Here is a 19,441-nt window from a genome sequence, read left to right as displayed (position 1 = left end):
ACAGGCAGCTGTTGATAAGCCTGTGCTAAGTCAAGCTTTGCAAAAACACGCCCCCCCCCCTTGAGGGAGGCCAGAATATGGCTGACTACAGGTACAGGATAGCCATGTTGTTGCAATGCCTTATTGAGAGTGCATTTGTAATCTGCACAGATGCGAATGTCCCCATTAGCCTTAAGAGGCGTGACTATGGGAGTTTCCCAAGGACTGGAGTCAACAGGTTCTAAGATTCCTTGCTGAATTAATTTGTCCAATTCAGCATCAATTTTCCCTTTTAAAGCAAAAGGTACCCTTCTTGCCTTTACTCTGATAGGAGTGACAGTGGGGTCCAACTTCAAAGAGACTGGGGGCTCTTTGTATGTGCCCAGCTGTGGGCTGAAAACATCTGCAAATTCTTTGCAGACTTCCTGTAAATCTACTGTTTGCATGCTATTGAGCCCTGTAACTTGTATTCCCAAGGCCTCAAACCAATCAAGTCCTATGAGACTCGTGCGCTCACCCCCCACTATCAATACATCTAATGGACCTTCAAAATCCTTATACTGCACATTAAGGGTGGCCTCCCCCTTAACACACACTTTGGAGTTTTGAAAGTCTGTTAGCACTATATTAGAGGGCCTAAGCTTGTCCTGAAAACCACTACCAGAACAAATCTTTCTGAATGTGTGAATGGAGATGATTGAAAGTGCAGACCCAGTGTCTAGTTCCATGACCAATGGAACCCCTTGCAACTTCACCTTAAGTGACAGTTTCTTTTTGAGTGGCTTGTGTGTGCCTGTCCTATAAATGCTTCTTCGTGAAGCACAGAAACCCACCCTGTTTTGGCTGGGGACCCTGATACCTTTCGGGCGCAATTCTTCTCGGGGTTGTACCTTCTGACGGCCCAGACACACAGCTGCTATGTGGCCTTGCTTCCCACATGCTCTACAGATTGCAGAACGGAACTTGCAGTCGGTCCTCTTGTGGCGACCTCCACACCCGAAGCACTTGGGTACAGGTGAAGCCTTTTCTTTGACTTCCCTCTGCTTCCCTTCTTTGGTTGGGTAGAGATGATCTACTTCTTCATCAGGTTCCTCTTCCGAGCTTCCTTGGACTCCCTCGTGGTGCACGAAAACAGCTTCTGGAGTACTTCTGATAGGCCTCATATTCTTGATTGCCCCACTTGCTGCCTCTTCTGCAGTAACCTCTCTCAAGGCATTTTGGAACGATATATCCTCTTTAGCAAAAAGTCTTTGCTGCACATCTCTGTTTCTCAGCCCACATACAAATCTGTCTCTTAGTCTTTCCTCTAAGTCTTTAAACTCACAATGTTTAGCTGCTCTTCTTAATAAAACAATGTACTCTTTAGCTGACTCACCAGCCCATTGATCCCTCTGTTCAAAAGTATGTTTCCATGCAATAACAGACAACTTGGGCTGAAAATGCTCTTTTAATAATTTCTTTAAATCTGTGTAGGTAACAGATTCAAGAGGTGCAGGGGCCACTAAGTTTTCAGCAATTTCAAACGCATCTTGACCACAAACACACAGCAGGGTGGCAGCCTTTAAGCCCTATTCTCTCACTTGATTTACTCTGAAATAGTTTTCTGCTCGGGCCACATAAGATTCCCATCTTTCTGGATGTGTAACATCAAACTCAGAAAGTTTCCCTTCAGTAAAGCAGGAAGGGTCTATCAGCCAGCTTACCTCCAACAAAGCTGTATTGGCAGGCAGTTGCTGAATTTAACGCCGTTTCCTCGCTGTCTCAGGACTCCAGGGTAAGCTTACAATCTTTTGTGTAATTGTAAGGCAATCCCACCTTCGTCGTCAGTGTTGAGTCCTCGGTTAATGGCAATGATGGCGCGAGACATTCTGTGGTTTCAGGAACTCTTTATTGGTCTTCAGTAGCCCCCGTTACAACTCTGAGCAGAACAAACCTCTCAGCCTCTCTTAAAGATGATCCCCGGGCCAAAAAGCAACATTTAGGCACGCAGCGCGCCTCGCGCATGCGCGCAAGTGCTGGAGCCAGCCAGTCTGGTCCCGGGCAGCTTGCAACTGCCCGGGACCATTGCAACGTCCCGAGCCTGCCTTTGCAGGCTCAGGACACAACAGTGTCATATACATATATATTAGCCTCCTGCATACACACATAAAGGTAAATCAGGCCTTTATGTTGACAACCAATCAAGTCACAATAAAATTTACTAGTAAGCCATAGGCACAAACATTGATCATTTATATAATAAGGAGCTGCTACCTTTGGAGATTGATCAGATTCTTGATTTTATTGAAGCTTTTGAGTTTAATGTCAAAGATTTCGGCTTCCAAAAGGTTCAGAATGCTTCCCACTATTACCAGGGAGCTTGTAGATTATGCTTAATTCCATCCCCTTTACTCAGCCGAAAAGAGTACGCCTGAACTATTTACATGAAATTAAATCTTATTTAGTAAGTCATTCCAAGTCAGTCAGCAATGTGGAATTTTGTACAGATATTACTTCTATACAGAAGCCAACACTAAAATAAACATGTACTTCCATTAACAAGTGTGAGTCACACCAACAACTATCGGGTAGCCCTCAGTTTACAACCATTTGCTTAGCAACCAAAGTTACGGTATCACTGAAAAAAAATGGACATAAAACTGATGCTCCAAGTTACAGCTGTAGTAGCATCCCCGCAGGTCATATGATCACTATCAGGGCATTTGTATGTCCAGCGCCTAATTATTGTATGTTGCAAAGAGCCATAGTCATGTGATTGCCATTTCTTCCCTTCCAGTTTCTCATAAGCAAACTCAATGAGGAAGCTGGCAAGCAAGGATGTGAATCGGCTCCAGTTAACTTGTTCCTGCTTTTTTTTCCTGATCTCAGAACTCTCTCCCCCTCTCTCCCCCTCACCAGCCCTCCTTCTAGTTTCCCAAAATGTGCATGTGGTTTGCGCCAGCCCTCTCCCAGCACTCATAGTAACTTTGCGGTTTATCTGGGACTCCCACCTCTTCCTGCTAAACAGCCCTCACATCTTTGGGTTACAGTAGCAACAGGACTGCCTGGGATTGCCATCACTAAATGGTGTGGCCCTGTGAGACACACTTTAAGACTCCATTACTTGGCGGCTGCAGTCCCAGTTCCAATTGCCAACATAACCTAAGAACTACCTGCATTTGCCATTTACAAGAGGTAACATTCCCTGGTCAAGATTTTGGAAGATGGGAATGTATGGAGCTTTGCAGGGATGGGGCAAGATTTTAAAACATGCTACAAAATGGTATTAAGTACTTTTCTGATATAATTCAGTATTTATAAAACTTATTTTAGTAGTCAATTGATATAGACAAACTATGGCTATGAGGAGGTGATAAGCCACCTGGGAAAGCCAAGGGAAATCATCAAAACAATTAAAAAATGAAAGTTAGAATATTTTGAACATGTGATGCGACACCCAGAAAAATATGGCATACTCCACTTAATCCTCCAGGGAACGATTGAAGGCAAACGAGGTCCAGGCAGAAGAAGAACATTGTGGCTTCAAAATCTAAGGGACTGGTTTGGACAAAACTCAGCAGCACTTTTTCATGCGGCTGCTGATAAAAACAGGATCGTCAACATGATCGCCAACGTCCGATAACGGATATGGCACAAGAAGAAGAAGAGAAACTATGGCTATGTTCCCAAACTGTCCTCCAGCCTTTTAATAGGAGACAAGCTATAAAATAATTGTTGCAATTTGTTCATTTTTTTAAATACCCTGCCCTACCTTTCAATTATATGAGTGACTTCTTATTTAAGAACAAGGATTTTGATCATGCTTAGAGATGCAAATTTACATTTGCAAGATACAGTTTTTTGAGATCACTTATTGCCTAAATACCAAGAGGACCACCTTTTTGTTCTTTAATGGGTTATCCCTTAGGCTTTCTAAATTCTCTCTATAACCATCTCCAGGCCTTTTTATCATACAATATTAGTACCCAAACATACTAGATTGTTTTATGATTACTATAATTAAGATAGAGGTCACATATTTTTAAGTTATGACTCTCAAGTTCTTTATAACTTTTCTCTCACTTCTGGTTAAAACCAGAATATGGTTGCTTCTACACTAGTCTGTTCTTTTATTAGCATAATGTTTGTAAAGGACACAAGCACTGACCATCTGTTAGATTATAATGATTTCTGTATCATCACCCCATTTTAAAAAGCCTTTTAGGATAATTCCTCCATGTGTATGTTGCTGTATCAACCTGTTTAAGGTGAATCAAGAAATTATAGAGAATGTCCAAGTCTCCTAGTTTTAATTAGAATCTTTTCCCTGTAGTTGTTTTAGTATAGAAACTAGATTTAATTATCTTTCACTATGTACATTCCTGGTCTTTGGAAAAGAGTGAAAGTTGCTTCCATTCATTAATAGTACTATTGCATTCTTGTCATTTTTATTATTTATGCCACCAATTTCATTAGAAAATTAATATTCGTGGGAGAAAAGTCTTTACGGTGAAGAACACAAATGAATAAAGACAGACCGTGTCAATGACCATGGCATTATTTAGAATGCAAATAGTAGCAGAAACTAATGGAACTTCTGGTAAAAGTTGCTGAATATTTCCAGGGTCTAAAACAGAAGTGTCCTGCATCTCAAATGTATGCTTTCAGAGAAGAGAGGGTTTGGGGTGTCATCATTAAGCTGAAAAAGAAACACGGGAGGGGGCAAGAAATTAGCTTCTTTCATTTAACCAAGTTATTATTTTAGAGTGATGTGTGGACCCAGTCATTATATATAACATGGAATTACCATGTAAATTTCTCACACAACTGGGAGTCAAAAAGCAATGCCTCTGCCATGCCAAAGCTTCTGTGTTGAAGCAAGTGCAACCTGAGTCTTCAGTAGCAGAAGAGGTTTCCAGAATACAAACTGCCAATTCTGTATATTTATAATTCTGTACCTCTCATAAGAAAAAAATGGAGCTTAAAAAAAAGGAAAAAGAAATATTTTTAAGCATTGATAACTGATGTAATTGTACTACAAGGAGATGTGTTTTTCCAAAAAATGTTAGGTTCTTTATTACCAACATTACTTGTATTAGTCTTCTGTGCATACACATTTTCTTTTTATGTTAGACTGGTTGTAGTGGATACACAGAGCAAGCAGCAAAAAACAAACATTCTAATAATCTCTTCAACTCTACACATCAAGTATAGCGATATACATAAATTTAGTTTATAAAAGAGAATATGTTCAGTTACATTTAAAGAAGCTGAAGAAGAAGAAAATCATTAATTAAAAAACACTTTGATACGCAGGCACAAAAAAACTTGTAGGACTTGAAAAGGATGGGCAACTGAAATTAGATCACTGCAAAATGTACTAGCAGCTTCCCTACTCCCACTTCCCTCTATTAAAAGGCCCGGAGACATAGCTGTCTGCAAAGAGGGACAGGAGAGAACATAAATGTACCCTATTCCAACCTGGTTGATTAGTGAAAGCGAGCACTCAACGCTTGCTATCCTTTACTGCTGTTTACAAGCTCTTGTGCTAGTTTGACCTCCTTAACATCAAGTTAAGTCAAAGCTGAGGAGAGGGAAGAATATCACTGTAATTACTTTGCCCCCCCTCCCCAATAAGTGAACAAGGCAATACTCCATTTTTTCCTATCAGGACATCCAATTACAGTAGGACTGTTGTAACAATTCAAACAGAGGCACCTACATAGATAAATATTCTTGCTTGAATTCTGAAAAGGCTCAAATATGTCATTTCTACCTCTCTCTCTTACACACAAAGATATTTTGGAGTCTTTGAAGAAATACAGCATGCAATCAAATGAGCCCACACAAAATGGAAGATGGCTTCTTCCTGCAACAAAGGTATAGAAACTCAGGATTTTACATGGAAATTTTATATATGTATAGAAAAACAGGCAGCCAGAAGTTGATGAGAAAAGTCTAACTAGGGGTCATTTTTCAGGTAATTCTCAACTCTAGTAAAGGAAGTCCTTTCTATCCCCAGAAGGTTGCTCTGCTCATTTAACCTACCGTAGTTACTATCTTGCAAGTTAACACAGATTCTGGGCAATGTAGCATCAGTCGGACTCACAAAAGAGAGATGGGAGGCACCTGCCAGATGAAGTGGTTCATTTCGTTCAGACATGGAAGAAGAGTCCTTTGCTTCTGCAGAAAGACTATTCAGCGGGTAAGAAAGGAAAGGTAGGCAGGGGCTGGGCCCTGAACCTGGTTGCCATAGCAACATATTCTGTGCTAACTCAGATACATCCATGTAAGGTGAACAGTGCTTGAGCTCATAGTGAACCTGTTTTGTGGCTACTTGTTTGTCCTCATAGAATCTAGATAGGCTGCTCAATGAACTATTAATGCTGGAAAAGTTGCAAGAATTGAGCATTTCCCATTCCTTACAGGAAGACATTGCAGCCACCTCCTTCTGGTCTAGCTGTTGCATTGGATTTTTGAGATAGCTCGTGTCTATAGCAACAGGCTTGCAAGACTGACAGTGGAGGACTTTCTGAGATAACTGTGGGGGAACACAATAAGAGCTGGGGGCGTATGATGGAATTGCAGGCAAATTTAATTGACTAGGAAATAAGTGTCCTGTTGTTTTAACTTGTTGGTCTATAGAACAAATTCTTTTCAGACAGGCTTTTATCTAATATCAATGTTTGTCCTTTTTTCATCTGTCCATATTGCCCATAAGGATGCTTCGTTTGCTAGGTAATCTGCCAGCTTGTGTTGGGAACTTCCCCTTCTGAGGAGAAACACCAAATTTGCATTCAACGGGGTCTGCAAGTGTTTGCAGCCATTCTGTCTTTTTCACGGGTGTCAGAGGCAAATGGTACCAATATCTGGTCATCTCCATGGATGTTACTGTCAAGTGAAAGCATTATCATGGAGTAAAACCTAGCAATGTGGTCAGTAGGAATAAAAAATGACTTAGCAGCACATAATCAATTGATCGCTCAATCAATTATCAAATTCCTCTAGTCCTGTTTTACAATTCTGTCCATACAAGCTTGTGTCTACTAAGAGAGAGAGAGAATGAGAGAGAGATGCAGAATTTTGGCTTTGTTTGGGCTTTGTGTGGGCACCTTGCATTGATTTGAAGAATTAGAATCTTTAATTTGCTTTCAAAACCAGGATAAAATTTGGACATAAGTTCTCACTAAAGTTCTACTCTTGTCTGTCTCTCTATCTACATGTTTTGCTGAAGAAAGCAGGAGTAAACCGAATCTTCAATGAGCAAAAGGAAATCAGAAATTCTCATTCTTTGAAACAGTATCTTTGTTTGATACTCTTCTTTCCTTCCTGTGGATCATACTTATAACTCAGCAGTGGAGTGCAGGAAGGCACAAAGTCATTGCTCAGTTGGGAGATGATGCTATATAAGAGAGCATAGTGGCTGAAATCCAGGACAAATTCCTAATGTTTGAAGATGCTGTGAAAAGAATACCATCAGAAAGTTAACACAATGAGCAAAATTTGTAGATGGAAAAGAAAACAAGAATACTAAACCAAAAGATGAAAAAATACCTTGTTCTATCTCATTAGATCTACCACCCAGCAAAGAAAGGAAAATTCTCTTGTGAAAAGACAGGTAGAAGGCCTTGAGCTCTGGAACTTAGCTCCGACAAAGCAAAATAATTAAACAGGCTATTTTTAAAAAGGCAAGAGCTGAATCAAGTTAGGTTTAAATTACCCAATGGCATTCATTCAAAACAATATTTCAAAATGGATCTGGTTTTCATGGTTTCATTCTGTTAACAGGATATCCAGCAGCTCATTCTGCTTGAGGAATGTGAAGTGAAAAGATACCAAGGAAACTACCAGATTTCAAAATTTCTGGAACAATAAACATAGAGATAGGCTCCCACCAGTCTCAACAGCACTCAATTTAGTTCTACCTCAGATAGAACTGTACTATTGAGCAAGGGACCAGTAAAACTCCCCACCTCAGGCATGTCCCCTGCCATCCTTTGATGGCTTTTCACCAATTAATTGAACATTTGGGTAGGAAAAAGAATAATTTTATCCAACATTTTAGTTTAGCTACTATATTTGACTTATTTCATGATGTTCTGTAATGGAATTCTATGCATAGATATTTGTAATATATTGCTATGTATAAGTCTTAATAGCTGTTAGTGGTGACACTTTTAACTACATGAAATTCAGTTTTTACGTATCTGATCCAGGAATGACAGATACAGGGCATCTCAATGAAGCCTAGAAACATCTATGGCAATTATAGTGACAAGGTGCTTTCTTACCATCTGTAAGTCTGTGAAATCTTCTCCACAACACTTTCTGTGTTTTGGGCACAACGGAGAGAGAGTTCATGGTTTACTGGGTGACTTTTCTGTTTCTGCAGAGACAGAAAGAGTCATGTATAAGAACTTCCATTTTCCCTCACATAAATCCAAAAATATTTATAAAGATTTGTACAAACCAGTGAATGAAATCAACTAAAATAAGGAAACATCAATATATAGGACATAGCCAACTCAAATTCACTTTTTGGCTAATTTAGGTGAGACAGTAAAGGGTTTAAATTAGTTTCTGACTACAGAATTAGCTGGATGAAGTCAAAATGACTGGGGCTCACTCTAGGCAAAATGTCTATGGAGATTCTCAATCATCCAGGTCATAACTATCCCAAAGATGCTTTTTCACGAGGCAACTGGACTTCCTTGTTTTTCTTTGAAAATGTTTCACTTCTCATCCAAGAAGTTTCTTCAGCTCTGACTGGAAGGTGGGGAATGGAAAGATTTATATTCCTTGCAGACAGTTACAAGACAGCACCCTAGGTGATAGAATCAACCTCAGCCCAGACCACATATCTGCCATGCTGGATCTTTGCCTGACCACTACCTATTTTCAATGCAGTGAAGGTTTCTACAGACAAAAACATGGCTGAGCCATGGGCTCACCTGTGTCTCCCATTATGGTCAATCTCTACATGGAAGAGATAGAAACCAAAGCCCTAAACTCCTTCACAGGAATTTCACCCACTCACTGGTATAGGTATGTGGACGATACTTGGGTCAAGATCAAAACACAGGAATTGGAAGCCTTCACCAAACATATCAACTCGGTGGACAGATACATCAAATTCACACGTGAAGATGTTAAGGAAAATAGCCTAGCATTCCTGGACAGTCCTGTATACATTAAGGAAGACAGAAGCCTTAACATTGAAATTTACAGAAAACCATTCACATGGAGCAATATTTACATCTAGTTTTTTTTTAAATATATTTTATTAATTTTTTACAATAACAATCTTTAGTGCTTTGTGAACAGTGTGTTGTCTGGGTTCATATATTTAAAATAGTCAATGATAATTAATTTCTACAAGTAATCAATATGTTGATAATATATTTCTTGATCCTCTCATCTTCCTGTAATATCTTCTTTTGTCTACATTAAACAAATATAATTTTTAATAGTTTCAGTATAAACCAAGTTGAATATAAACATTTTTAGTATTTATGCATATAATAATCACATCAACATATAACATGTTTTTAATCAGCTTGTTTCCATTGTATTTATAAAAGTCATCTTATTAAATCATTATGTCTCCTGTTTTCAAGATTCTTATTGAAGTTTAGTTTCCCCTCAGTATTCAGACCACTCTTATCAGTCATAATTTTCTCAAAATTCATTACCTTTAAATATCCAAACTTTTCATTTAAATAGACACTCTCAATGTTTTAACATTTGATATATTCTAAAAATATTATACTACTTATATATCTTATTTCTCTTACTATAGGGTCCCTTTACAAACTTTATTTATTCTTTTGGCCATATTCCAACAATATTTAATTCTATAATACACCATCTAATAATCTTTCTCTTTAATCCATTTTGCTAGTTCTTCTTTTTTATCCTCAAATTTGTTTTGAAGTCCTGGAGGATAAAGCATCTTTTTTGTCTTTTTTATTATAGTGAGGTTTCGCAGATTTTTTTTGTATTAAATTGTAGTTTTCTTCATTTGTAGTTTTTCTATTTAAGTCACTTTTGTTGTGTCCTGAGCCTGCAAAGGCAGGCTCGGGACATTGCAATGGTCCTGGGCTGTTGCAAGTTGCCCGGGACCAGACGGAATGGCGCCGGCCTTGTGCACATGCGCGAGGCGCGGAAGCGCACCAGATTGTTACCTTTTTGCCCGGAGATTCTGTTAAAGGAGACAGAGGCCTGCGAGCCTCTGAGTTGTGTCGGAGAGAGCTGCTGAGAATAAAAGGCTTTTGGAATTAGCAGAATGTGTGCTCTTTTTTCACCGTTGACTCGAGGACTCAACAACTTTCATTTAATTTATGTTCTGTTGTCTGATTTGTTTGTTCTTTGTTGTCATTTTTTGAGTGTTATTTAGTTGTAGGTTTAAGTTAGAGATGTGTTCATTTATATTGTCAAACTTATTTCTAATCTCATCGTGGTTTGAAACAATTATCGTTTGAATCTGTCGCAGCATTCTGTATATTTTCTCCTGGAATGTATTTGTTTTGTCTTGAGTCATTGTTCCTGCAGATCTTTGAAACTCCAAACTGGGGTCTTCAGGAGAAGGTATTGGGTATGGTTTTCTATCACTTTTAGATAAGTATATAATATCCATTTTATCTCTCCCCTCTAAGTAGTTTTTCATCAGTGTCATAATCTTTTTAATTAGCTTCATCAAGCCAACCCATCTTAAAATCCAAACAGCCAAATCTTATATAGTTCTTATCTTTCTATAATCCTTTTATAATCCAATACGTTTCCAATTGTCAAGGCACCACTGAAAACAATATTTTGTGACAGTTCTTTTTTTTCAAAGTTCTTGTAATTATCAACCAGTCAGGATCCAGTCCAAAGTATTTGACCATCTAAACGTTTTCCAGTAATTTCTCCTTTAGAAGATTAGCCAAAGGCGAAAATTTTTCACAGCTGTTTTTTGAATTTTTTAAAACAGAGTTATTTTTGTTCATATGTGTGTGTGTGTGTGTGTGTGTGTGTGTGTGTGTTTTCTGAGGTTTTTGCGGGAGTTTGTATGTAGGTCTTTGGCTATTCGGGTTTTCTCCCACATCAAATTGGAAATGTCTTGGTGACGTTTTGACGAAGTCCCATTTGTCATCTTTAGGCTGGTGTTTTCGGCTTCATGCTTCTAGGAACAATGTGTGATTGTAGCTGTTTCTTCCTTTTAACTGCCAGTGGGGGTATGAACTGATTGGATGGGAGCTCTGTGCTCTGATTGGATTGTCCCCCACCCAATCAGAACACAGCCAAGCTCCCATCCAATCAATTCATACCCCCACTGGCAGTTAAAAGGAAGAAACAGCTACGATCACACATTGTTCCTAGAAGCACAAAGCCGAAAACACCAGCCTGAAGATGACGAATGGGACTTTGTCAAAACGTCGCCAAAACACTTCCAATTTGACACGGGAGAAAACCCGAATAACCAAAGATATATATATATATATAAAGTTTTAACAATTTTCTTAGCTTTCAAATTTATCCAAACTGTAGTATTTTATATTTTTATTCCACATAAGGGTTTAATTCGCTGTTTCCGTCTATAGAAGGGTGAGGTAATCCCCTCCCTTCTCACTTTGGAAGGCTTTTTGCTTCTTGTGGAACTTTTCCAGGAAATCAGATATAAAATAGGAAAGAGCAGATCAAATTCCTCACCCAGTTTCAAATACACTGTTCCCTGATGTACTATTAGTACCTTTGGACTTCAGCTGCAAGTAGCTTGGGCGGAATGACTGCTATCATTCCAGAATCATTGGGGCACCCTTCTTTTCTTCGCCACCCCTCTAGGGTGACTTAGACCCATTTAGGGTCCCCTGGCAGGGCGAAACTAGCCATGGGGTGCGGAGGTCTACCGTCCCGCAACCGTACAATATTTATATTTTAATTCACACCACCAACTAGAGCACAAAATGGGAATTATCAGAACCCTACGCCACAGAACTGAAGGCTTGCCTACTAGCAAAGAAGGAAAAGAAAAAGAAATAAAACACATCAAGGAAGCCCTTAGAACATGTAGCCTTCATCAAATCTCAAAAAAGATCTAGCAGAGCTCCTCTGTAACAGATGAAGAAAACAATAAACAAAGCAATGCAGTCATTCCATATGTTGCAGGAATATTGGAAAAGCTCAGGAGGATCTTCAACCAACACAACATACGTGCACACTTCAAACTTAAGAATACACTAAGGCAAAAGCTTGTCCACCCCAAGGATAAAACACCCAGACACAAACTGAGCAATGTGGTACATGCAATACAATGCAGTGAGACATGTGCAAATCTGTACAATGGAAAATGAAACAATCACTTCATAAACTCATGGCACAATATAGGAGAACAAACCCATCAGGACAAGATTTAGCAATCCATCTGCATTTAAAAGACAAAGGCCATTCTTTCAAAGACAGCAAAGTCTACATTTTGGACAGAGAAGACTGCTAGTTTGAAAGAGGGGTCAAAGAGGCCATCTATGTCAAAATTGAACAGCCCTCTCTCAACAGAGGGAGTGGGATCCAATATCATCTATCTCCAGTCTATAACACAGTCCTTTCAACAGTTCCAAGAAGGCTCCACATCCCTTTTCAGGTGACCCTGAAGACACAGATAAGCCTCCAGGTAGCTTTAATGACTTGTTAAAAGAATGCAAATGAACAGTTGTCTGCAAGGAATATAAATCCTTCCATTCTCCACCATCCAGTCAGAGCTGAAGAAGCTTCTTGGATGAGAAGTGAAACATCTTCAAAGAAAAACAAGAAAGTCCAGTTGCCTCATGAAAAAGCATATTTGGGGTCATTCTAGGCAAGTTGGAGTGTCTTTAAAAGATGGTATATCTATCCAAATGACTACGGCCACTCTGTTTTGGTTGAACATCCATTATGAAAATATATGTTAGGTTTAGTAATCCAAACTAACTATATAGCCAGCTTGCAATGGTTAAGGTGCTGGCCTATAAACTCATAGGAGATTGTGAGTTCTAGTCTCACCTTAAGCATGAAAGCAGGCTAGGTAACTTTGGCCAGTCATTCTCTCTCAACCATCTCACAAGGTTCTTGTTATGGAGAAAAGGAGGAAGAGATGGGAATTTTATATATGTTAAGCACCTTAAATTACTTATAAAAGTAATAAAGGTGGGATAAAAATTTAATAAACAAATAAATTTCCTGTAATCTCTAGTTTAAATTACCGTATGTAATGCATTATATGTAGGATAGCCTTTGATAAAAAAAATTAAAAACTATGGCTAAATAAAGCTATAGCAACAGAATGACTACATGTAACAGGGTTTGGATTTTTATGATCATGTTTCACTGAAGCTTCACTACTCAATTATTCCTTCTCTGTTTCAAGGGGTTGTTTTTTGCACTAAAGGTCCTTCATCAGTTTCTGCCCCAATTCTTAAGATGACATTTAAAAATCTTCCAGAAGATTTCTATCTCTTCAAATGTCTATTAGACTAAATAAAAGGAAGGATAAAAATGTCTATAACTTGTCCATAAATTACAAAACCAATTGTAATTCCAGAGTTATTGTCATTAAAGAGAATTGTGCTTTTAATTTTAGGAGATAATCATAATTATCTCAAAATAACAGATGATGAAAGGAGTGGACAATTTCAGCCTATAAGTCGGATATGGCCCTATTAATCGTCCCTATCTAGTCTGCTGAAACCTGGAAAGAACCTTTCACCACCCTTTGCTTTGTGCCCTTATAGACTTGCAAAAAATGGACTGGGGATTAGCTATGAGAAATGAAGTTCCAGAGAGGAGCAAAGGCCTCTTTGAACTTTCAAAAAATCAGATGAAAATCTTAGGCTGCATCTGAATCACTTTAGATACAGCATTCCCTAAAGGTGGATGAACTTGTGTGTTAGGGTGCACCAAAACCTTATGTATTCAACTTTAAAAAGCCAGAAAATCAAATTCTACTATGCTCCCCCTTACCTGCTATAGTCTTCAATTTTTGCAAATGGTGGTCTCAGCCTTGCTGCAAGAAATAAAAGATAGAATAAAGAGAAAGAAACAACTTTTGACAGCTATCAAAATAATAGAAACAAATAATAGAAATATCAATTTCCAGTTTTAGACTGAAAGAAGATTAGAGGAAATCAGAAAATCTGAGCTCTACCACTTTTCTTTAAATTTAAATAGTGAGCTGTCTCAGGTTGGGGGTTATTGCTAAAGCAGCCAACTGTGCAAGAAACAGCTGAGCAAGCTAGTGCAGGTGACTGTTACTTAAACGCTGTGCAACAAGACAATTATTATATTAAAACAACAGTCTGCCTCATGAGTAGGCATAGTGCCAGCACTATGCCAATACAGCATTGTTAGTGAATGGGACACTGTCCAGGGCTGGCAGCCACGATAGTACATCTCCAGAAAACAGGAGATGTTAGTCATACAATGAAAATCCATCAGCAGATTCAGATATCAAGAAACACTTAAACTTTTTCCAGAAGAGGTAGCCAGTATGGTAAGGAGAAGTTGAATAGGCAAAGCCTAAGCTAAAATTTCCAATAGTAAAAATTCCAGATTCTCACTGGCATTAAGAGAGGACTTAAAAACATACAAGTCTCAGGTGAATCAACTATGGTAGATCTATTTGGCATTTTTTCTCACAAAAATTATCCAATCATTTTTCCTGCTTGTTGTCACCAAATCTTCTTTGGTTATTATCCCTTAACTGAATTGGTGTTTTTTACTTCATCCACCCACCTTTTTTGCTCTGGTGCCAAGGCAGACTGCTGTTTGTTCGGGACACATTGTCACTGTACAGTTACATTTCACTACCAGCCAGTTACTGTGATAGGTCAAAACGATCTGCAAAAGTGATGTTTTCCATCAGAAAAAACAATACAACTGCCTAGACAAACATTCTGGTTGGCAGGGAGGATGAGCCTGACAAGGAATTGCAATCTGATTGGTTCCACTTGGCCTGCTCCTGGAGCAACTGCTCCCATCCAGTTATGGAGTTCTATGCCTCGGCAGCTGTTTTGGGAAAGAACAGAATCTGCCTGGCAATTACCCTCCCCCTTCACACACACACACACACACACACACACACACACACACACACACTTTTGAAGGAAGAATATCAACCTCCTGGAAGGTATTCCTCAAGGTTGATATTTTTCTCTGTAACCTTCATCCCATTGTGTTTTTCGTCTTTCCAGCAGCTGTGTAGATTTGTTAGAAGGAAAAAAAAATATGGCATAGTATTTCAGTTCTCCAGCAAATATGGAGAGAAAGCAGGTGGCTTTTCGTATTCTAGAACAGGGATCCCCAACCCCTGATCTATGGACTGGTATCAGGCCGCGGCATGCCAGCAACCAGGCCGCACAAACAAGCAAAGCCCCATCCGCGAGATGCAGGCAGCACACAAAACCACGTACCCTTTGGTCTGTGGAAAAACCTCTCCACAGAACCGGTCCCTAGTGCCCAAAGGGTTGGGGACCTCTGTTCTAGGAGACATAGAACTTTGTTGGACAGGAAAAAAAAACCCTAGGGAGACAATGATTTTTCACTCTCCCCCTTTCTGTGCTCCCACAGTCACAGTCTCATCTTCACGCATTCCATGGATGAGAATCCTCCAAGGGAAAACAAGTCAAGAAGCTTGGGAAATTTTGAAAAGTGAGATAATAAAAGCCCAGTCTAGCACAATACCAACAAAGAGGAAAAATAACAGCTTTCAAAAGAAACCAGTATGGCTGCATAAAGAACTCTCTGATCAATTGAAAGATAAAAAGGACAAGTATAGAAAGTGGAAAGAGGGACACATAACTAAATCACAATATCAGCAAATAGCCCGAGCCTGCAAAGATGAAGCGAAGAAAGCCAAGGCTCAAAATGAACTAAGGCTTGCGACCAAAGTCAAAAATAACAAAAAAAACCTTCTTTCAACATGTAAAAAACAAGACAAAAGTGAAGGAAATGATTGGTCCATTAGTGAGTGAAAGTGGCAAGAAGGTGACAAGCAACAGGGAGAAAGCAGAACTATTTAACTCATTTTTCGCATCTGTCTTTACACAAAGGGAAAAAAAGACCAACCTATCAAAAATAGTGCCATAAAAAACAGAATAGAAACACAAGTTAAGATAGACAAGAAAATGGTAAGTGAGCACCTGTCCAGCCTAGACAAGTTCAAATCACCAGGACCAGATGGATTACACCCCAAGGTTCTCAAGGAACTGGCAGATGTGATCTCAGAACCACTGGACTATATTTTTCAAAGATCTTGGAGCACTGGGAAACTACCAGAGGACTTGAAAAGAGCTGGTGTAGTTCCCATCTTCAAAAAAGGAAAACAAAATGGACCCAGGAAATTACAGACCTATCAGCCTGACCTCAATACTTGGGAAGATCCTGGAAAAGATACTCAAACAACGAATCAGCGAATACCTACAGTTATTACTAAAAGTCAAAAACAGATCATGCCAGACAAATCTTATTGCATTCTTTGACCAAGTGACAAAATTAGTGGACCAGAGGAATGCTGTGGATATAATTTACTTGGGCTTCAGTAAGGCATTTGACAAAGTAGATCACAACTTACTACTTGATAAGATAGAAAAATGCGGGTTAGATAGCATCACCACCAGATGGATCCGTAGCTGGCTGACCGGCCATACTCAGTTTGTGGTCCTCAATGGAAACACATCTACATGGAGGGAAGAGTGTAGTGCGGTGCCCAGGGCTCTGTTCTGGGCCCAGTGCTCTTCAACATCTTCATCAACGATCTGGACAAGGGGATAGATGGGGAACTCATCAAATTTGCAGATGACACCAAGCTGGCAGGAATAGCCAACACTCCAGAAGACAGGGTTAGGATACAGGAGGATCTGGACAGACTTGAACACTGGGCACTATCTAACAAAGTAAAATTCAATGGTGCAAAAAGTAAGGTTCTACATTTAGGCAAGAAAAAACGAATGTACAGGTATAATATAGGGAGTACCTTGCTCAATAGTAGTAACTATGAGAGGGATTTTGGAATCCTAGTGGACTATTACTTAAATATGAGCCAGCAGTGTGCTGCAGCTGCCAAAAAGGCCAACACAGTGCTAGGCTGCATTAACAGAGGGACAGAATCAAGATTACGTGAAGTATTGATACCACTCTACAATGCCTTGGTAAGGCCACACTTTGAATACTGCATCCAGTTTTGGTCACCACGATGTAAAAAAGATGTTGAGACTCTAGAAAGAGTACAGAGAAGAGCAACAAAGATGATTAGGGGACTGGAGGCTAAAACATATAAGGAACGGTTGCTGGAATTGGGTATGTCTAGTTTAATGAAGAGAAGGATGAAGGGGGGACATGATAGCAGTGTTCCAATATCTCAGGGGCTGCCACAAAGAAGAGGGAGTCAAGCTATTCTCCAAAGCGCCTGAAGGCAGGACAAGAAGCAATGGATGGAAACTAATCAAGGAGAGAAGCAACCTAGAACTAAGGAGAAACTTTCTGACAGTTAGAACAATTAACCAGTGGAACAACCTGCCTCCAGAAGCGGTGAATGCTCCAACACTGGAAGTTTTTAAGAAGAAACTGGACAGCCATTTGTCCGAAATGGTATAGGGTTATCTGCCTGAACAGGAGGTTGGACTTGATGACCTCCAAAGTCCCTTCCAACTTTATTATTATTATGGATCATCACACAGTCAGCCAGATGTTCAGACTGGATTTGGCATTTTGTCTACCTATCGAGTCCTTACCCAGGACCTGGGATAGGCAGATGTGGATGTTTGATGGTATTACAGATATCGTCGCAGGATGGAAGCAGTTCCTAATAAGGCCGCCTTTTGCAATTTACTAATAGCGAATTTGTCAATGGCAATGGTGTTCAAGTGGTGCTCCAGTTGTTTTGGGATTGCACCAAAGGAGCCTATGACTATTGGTACTACCCTTGCTTGCTTTTGCCACAGTCTTTCTATTTTCTATTTGTAGGTCTTTGTATTTTGTTATCTTCTCCAGTTCTTTCTCTTCTATTCTGCTGTCTCCAGGCACTGCCACGTCCACTATCCAGACTTTTTTGTCTTTCTTATTGACAATTGTTAAGTCTGGGGTGTTATGTTGCAGGTGCTTGTCTGTTTGAATTCTGAAGTCCCAGAGCAGTTTAATTTTATCATTTTCTATGACTTTCTCTATTTTATGATCCCACAAATGATATTTTTTGCAGATCTTCCAATGCACCATTGTTGCTACTTTGTCTTGCCGCTGCTTGTAGTCAGTCTGTGCAATCTTCTTGCAACAGCTAACCAGGTGGTCCACTGTTTCTTCAGCTTCTTTGCATAGGCGGCACTTACTGTCAATTTTGACTTTGTATGCATTTGTCCTTAAGGCTTGATCTTGTGCAGCGAGAATTAGTCCCTCGGTCTCTTTCTTCAATTTTCCTGCTCTTAGCCATTATTATTATTATTATTATTATTATTATTATTATTGTTGTTGTTGTTGTTGTTGTTGTTGTTGTTATCTGACAGGGATAGAGCTTAAACATTCAAGATTTATGCTCTATTTTTACACCCCACCAAAGATGTCCCCACAGCAGAGAGCTCTTTCAACTAGTGCTCAGAGAGAAGGGGGAATCTTTTTAGCAGACAGCAGCAGTTTGCAATCATTTCCTGCTGATTTCCCCACTGTCTTTGTGGGGAAGTAGGCACGGATTACAAATGCAATCACATGATCACAGGGCACTTGGCAACCAGTCCTAAATGCAAATAGGTTACCAAGCACCCAGATCACAATTATGTGACCACAGGAATGGTGGTGCAATATTTTAGAACAGCTGGAAGTGTTTTATAGGCTATAAAATACCTTTTCTAAGGCTGCATAATTCCAGATCATCATTAAATAGGCAGACATAAGTCAAGAATTATTTGTGGTATGAGTCTAACATTATTGGTCTATACCAGTGATTCTCAACTTTGACAACCAAGGATGCAGGGATTTAAATTCCCAGGACTGAATAGGATAATGAAGCATAGTATAATGTATTTTACCTACATGTACGTATAGTATATAACCGAAATAACAGGCAAGTTTGGCCTTGGAGTACAAAATGAAGAAGGGCACAGGCTGATAGAATTTTGTCAAGAGAATACGATGGTCATAACAAACACTCTTTTCCAACAACCCAAGAGACGGCTCTACACATGGACATCACCAGATGGTCAACATAGAAATCAGATTGACTATGTGCTCTGCAGCCAAAGATGGAGAAGCTCTATACAGTCAGTAAAAACAAGACCAGGAGCTGACTGTGGCTCAGATCATGAGCTTCTTGTTGCAAAATTTAGGCTTAAATTGAAAAAAGTAGGAAAAGCACTAGGCCACTCAGGTATGAACTAAATCATATTCCTGATGAATATACAGTAGAGGTGACAAATAGATTTAAGGAATTAGATCTGATAGACAGAGTGCCTGAAGAACTATGGATGGAAGTTCGCAACATTGTACA

General features: G+C 39.4%; 1 protein-coding gene across 2 annotated transcripts in view; it reads right to left on the bottom strand.

Moving 5' to 3' along the window:
• The window catches only part of ADAM11 (ADAM metallopeptidase domain 11), a 108,515-nt gene extending 94,549 nt beyond the window's left edge, over positions 1-13,966 (bottom strand). The window contains exons 1-2 of one of the 2 annotated variants that reach the window (XM_039331564.1): positions 13,933-13,966; positions 8,250-8,344 (exon numbers count right to left, since the gene is read on the bottom strand). The gene's annotated coding sequence lies outside the window, so the exon portion shown is untranslated. Of the gene's footprint in view, positions 1-6,006; positions 6,226-8,249; positions 8,345-13,932 lie in introns of those variants that run through there. The other variant, XM_039331565.1, reaches the window with a different exon arrangement.
• Positions 13,967-19,441: the final 5,475 nt, after the last annotated feature.

This window comes from Crotalus tigris, unplaced genomic scaffold (genome assembly GCF_016545835.1).
Source record: "Crotalus tigris isolate CLP2741 ecotype Arizona unplaced genomic scaffold, ASM1654583v1 scf7180000024437.13266115, whole genome shotgun sequence".
In the NCBI taxonomy this organism is placed as follows: domain Eukaryota; kingdom Metazoa; phylum Chordata; class Lepidosauria; order Squamata; family Viperidae; genus Crotalus; species Crotalus tigris.
Note: the sequence above shows the minus strand (reverse complement) of the source record. Positions and strands in the feature narration are given on the sequence as shown.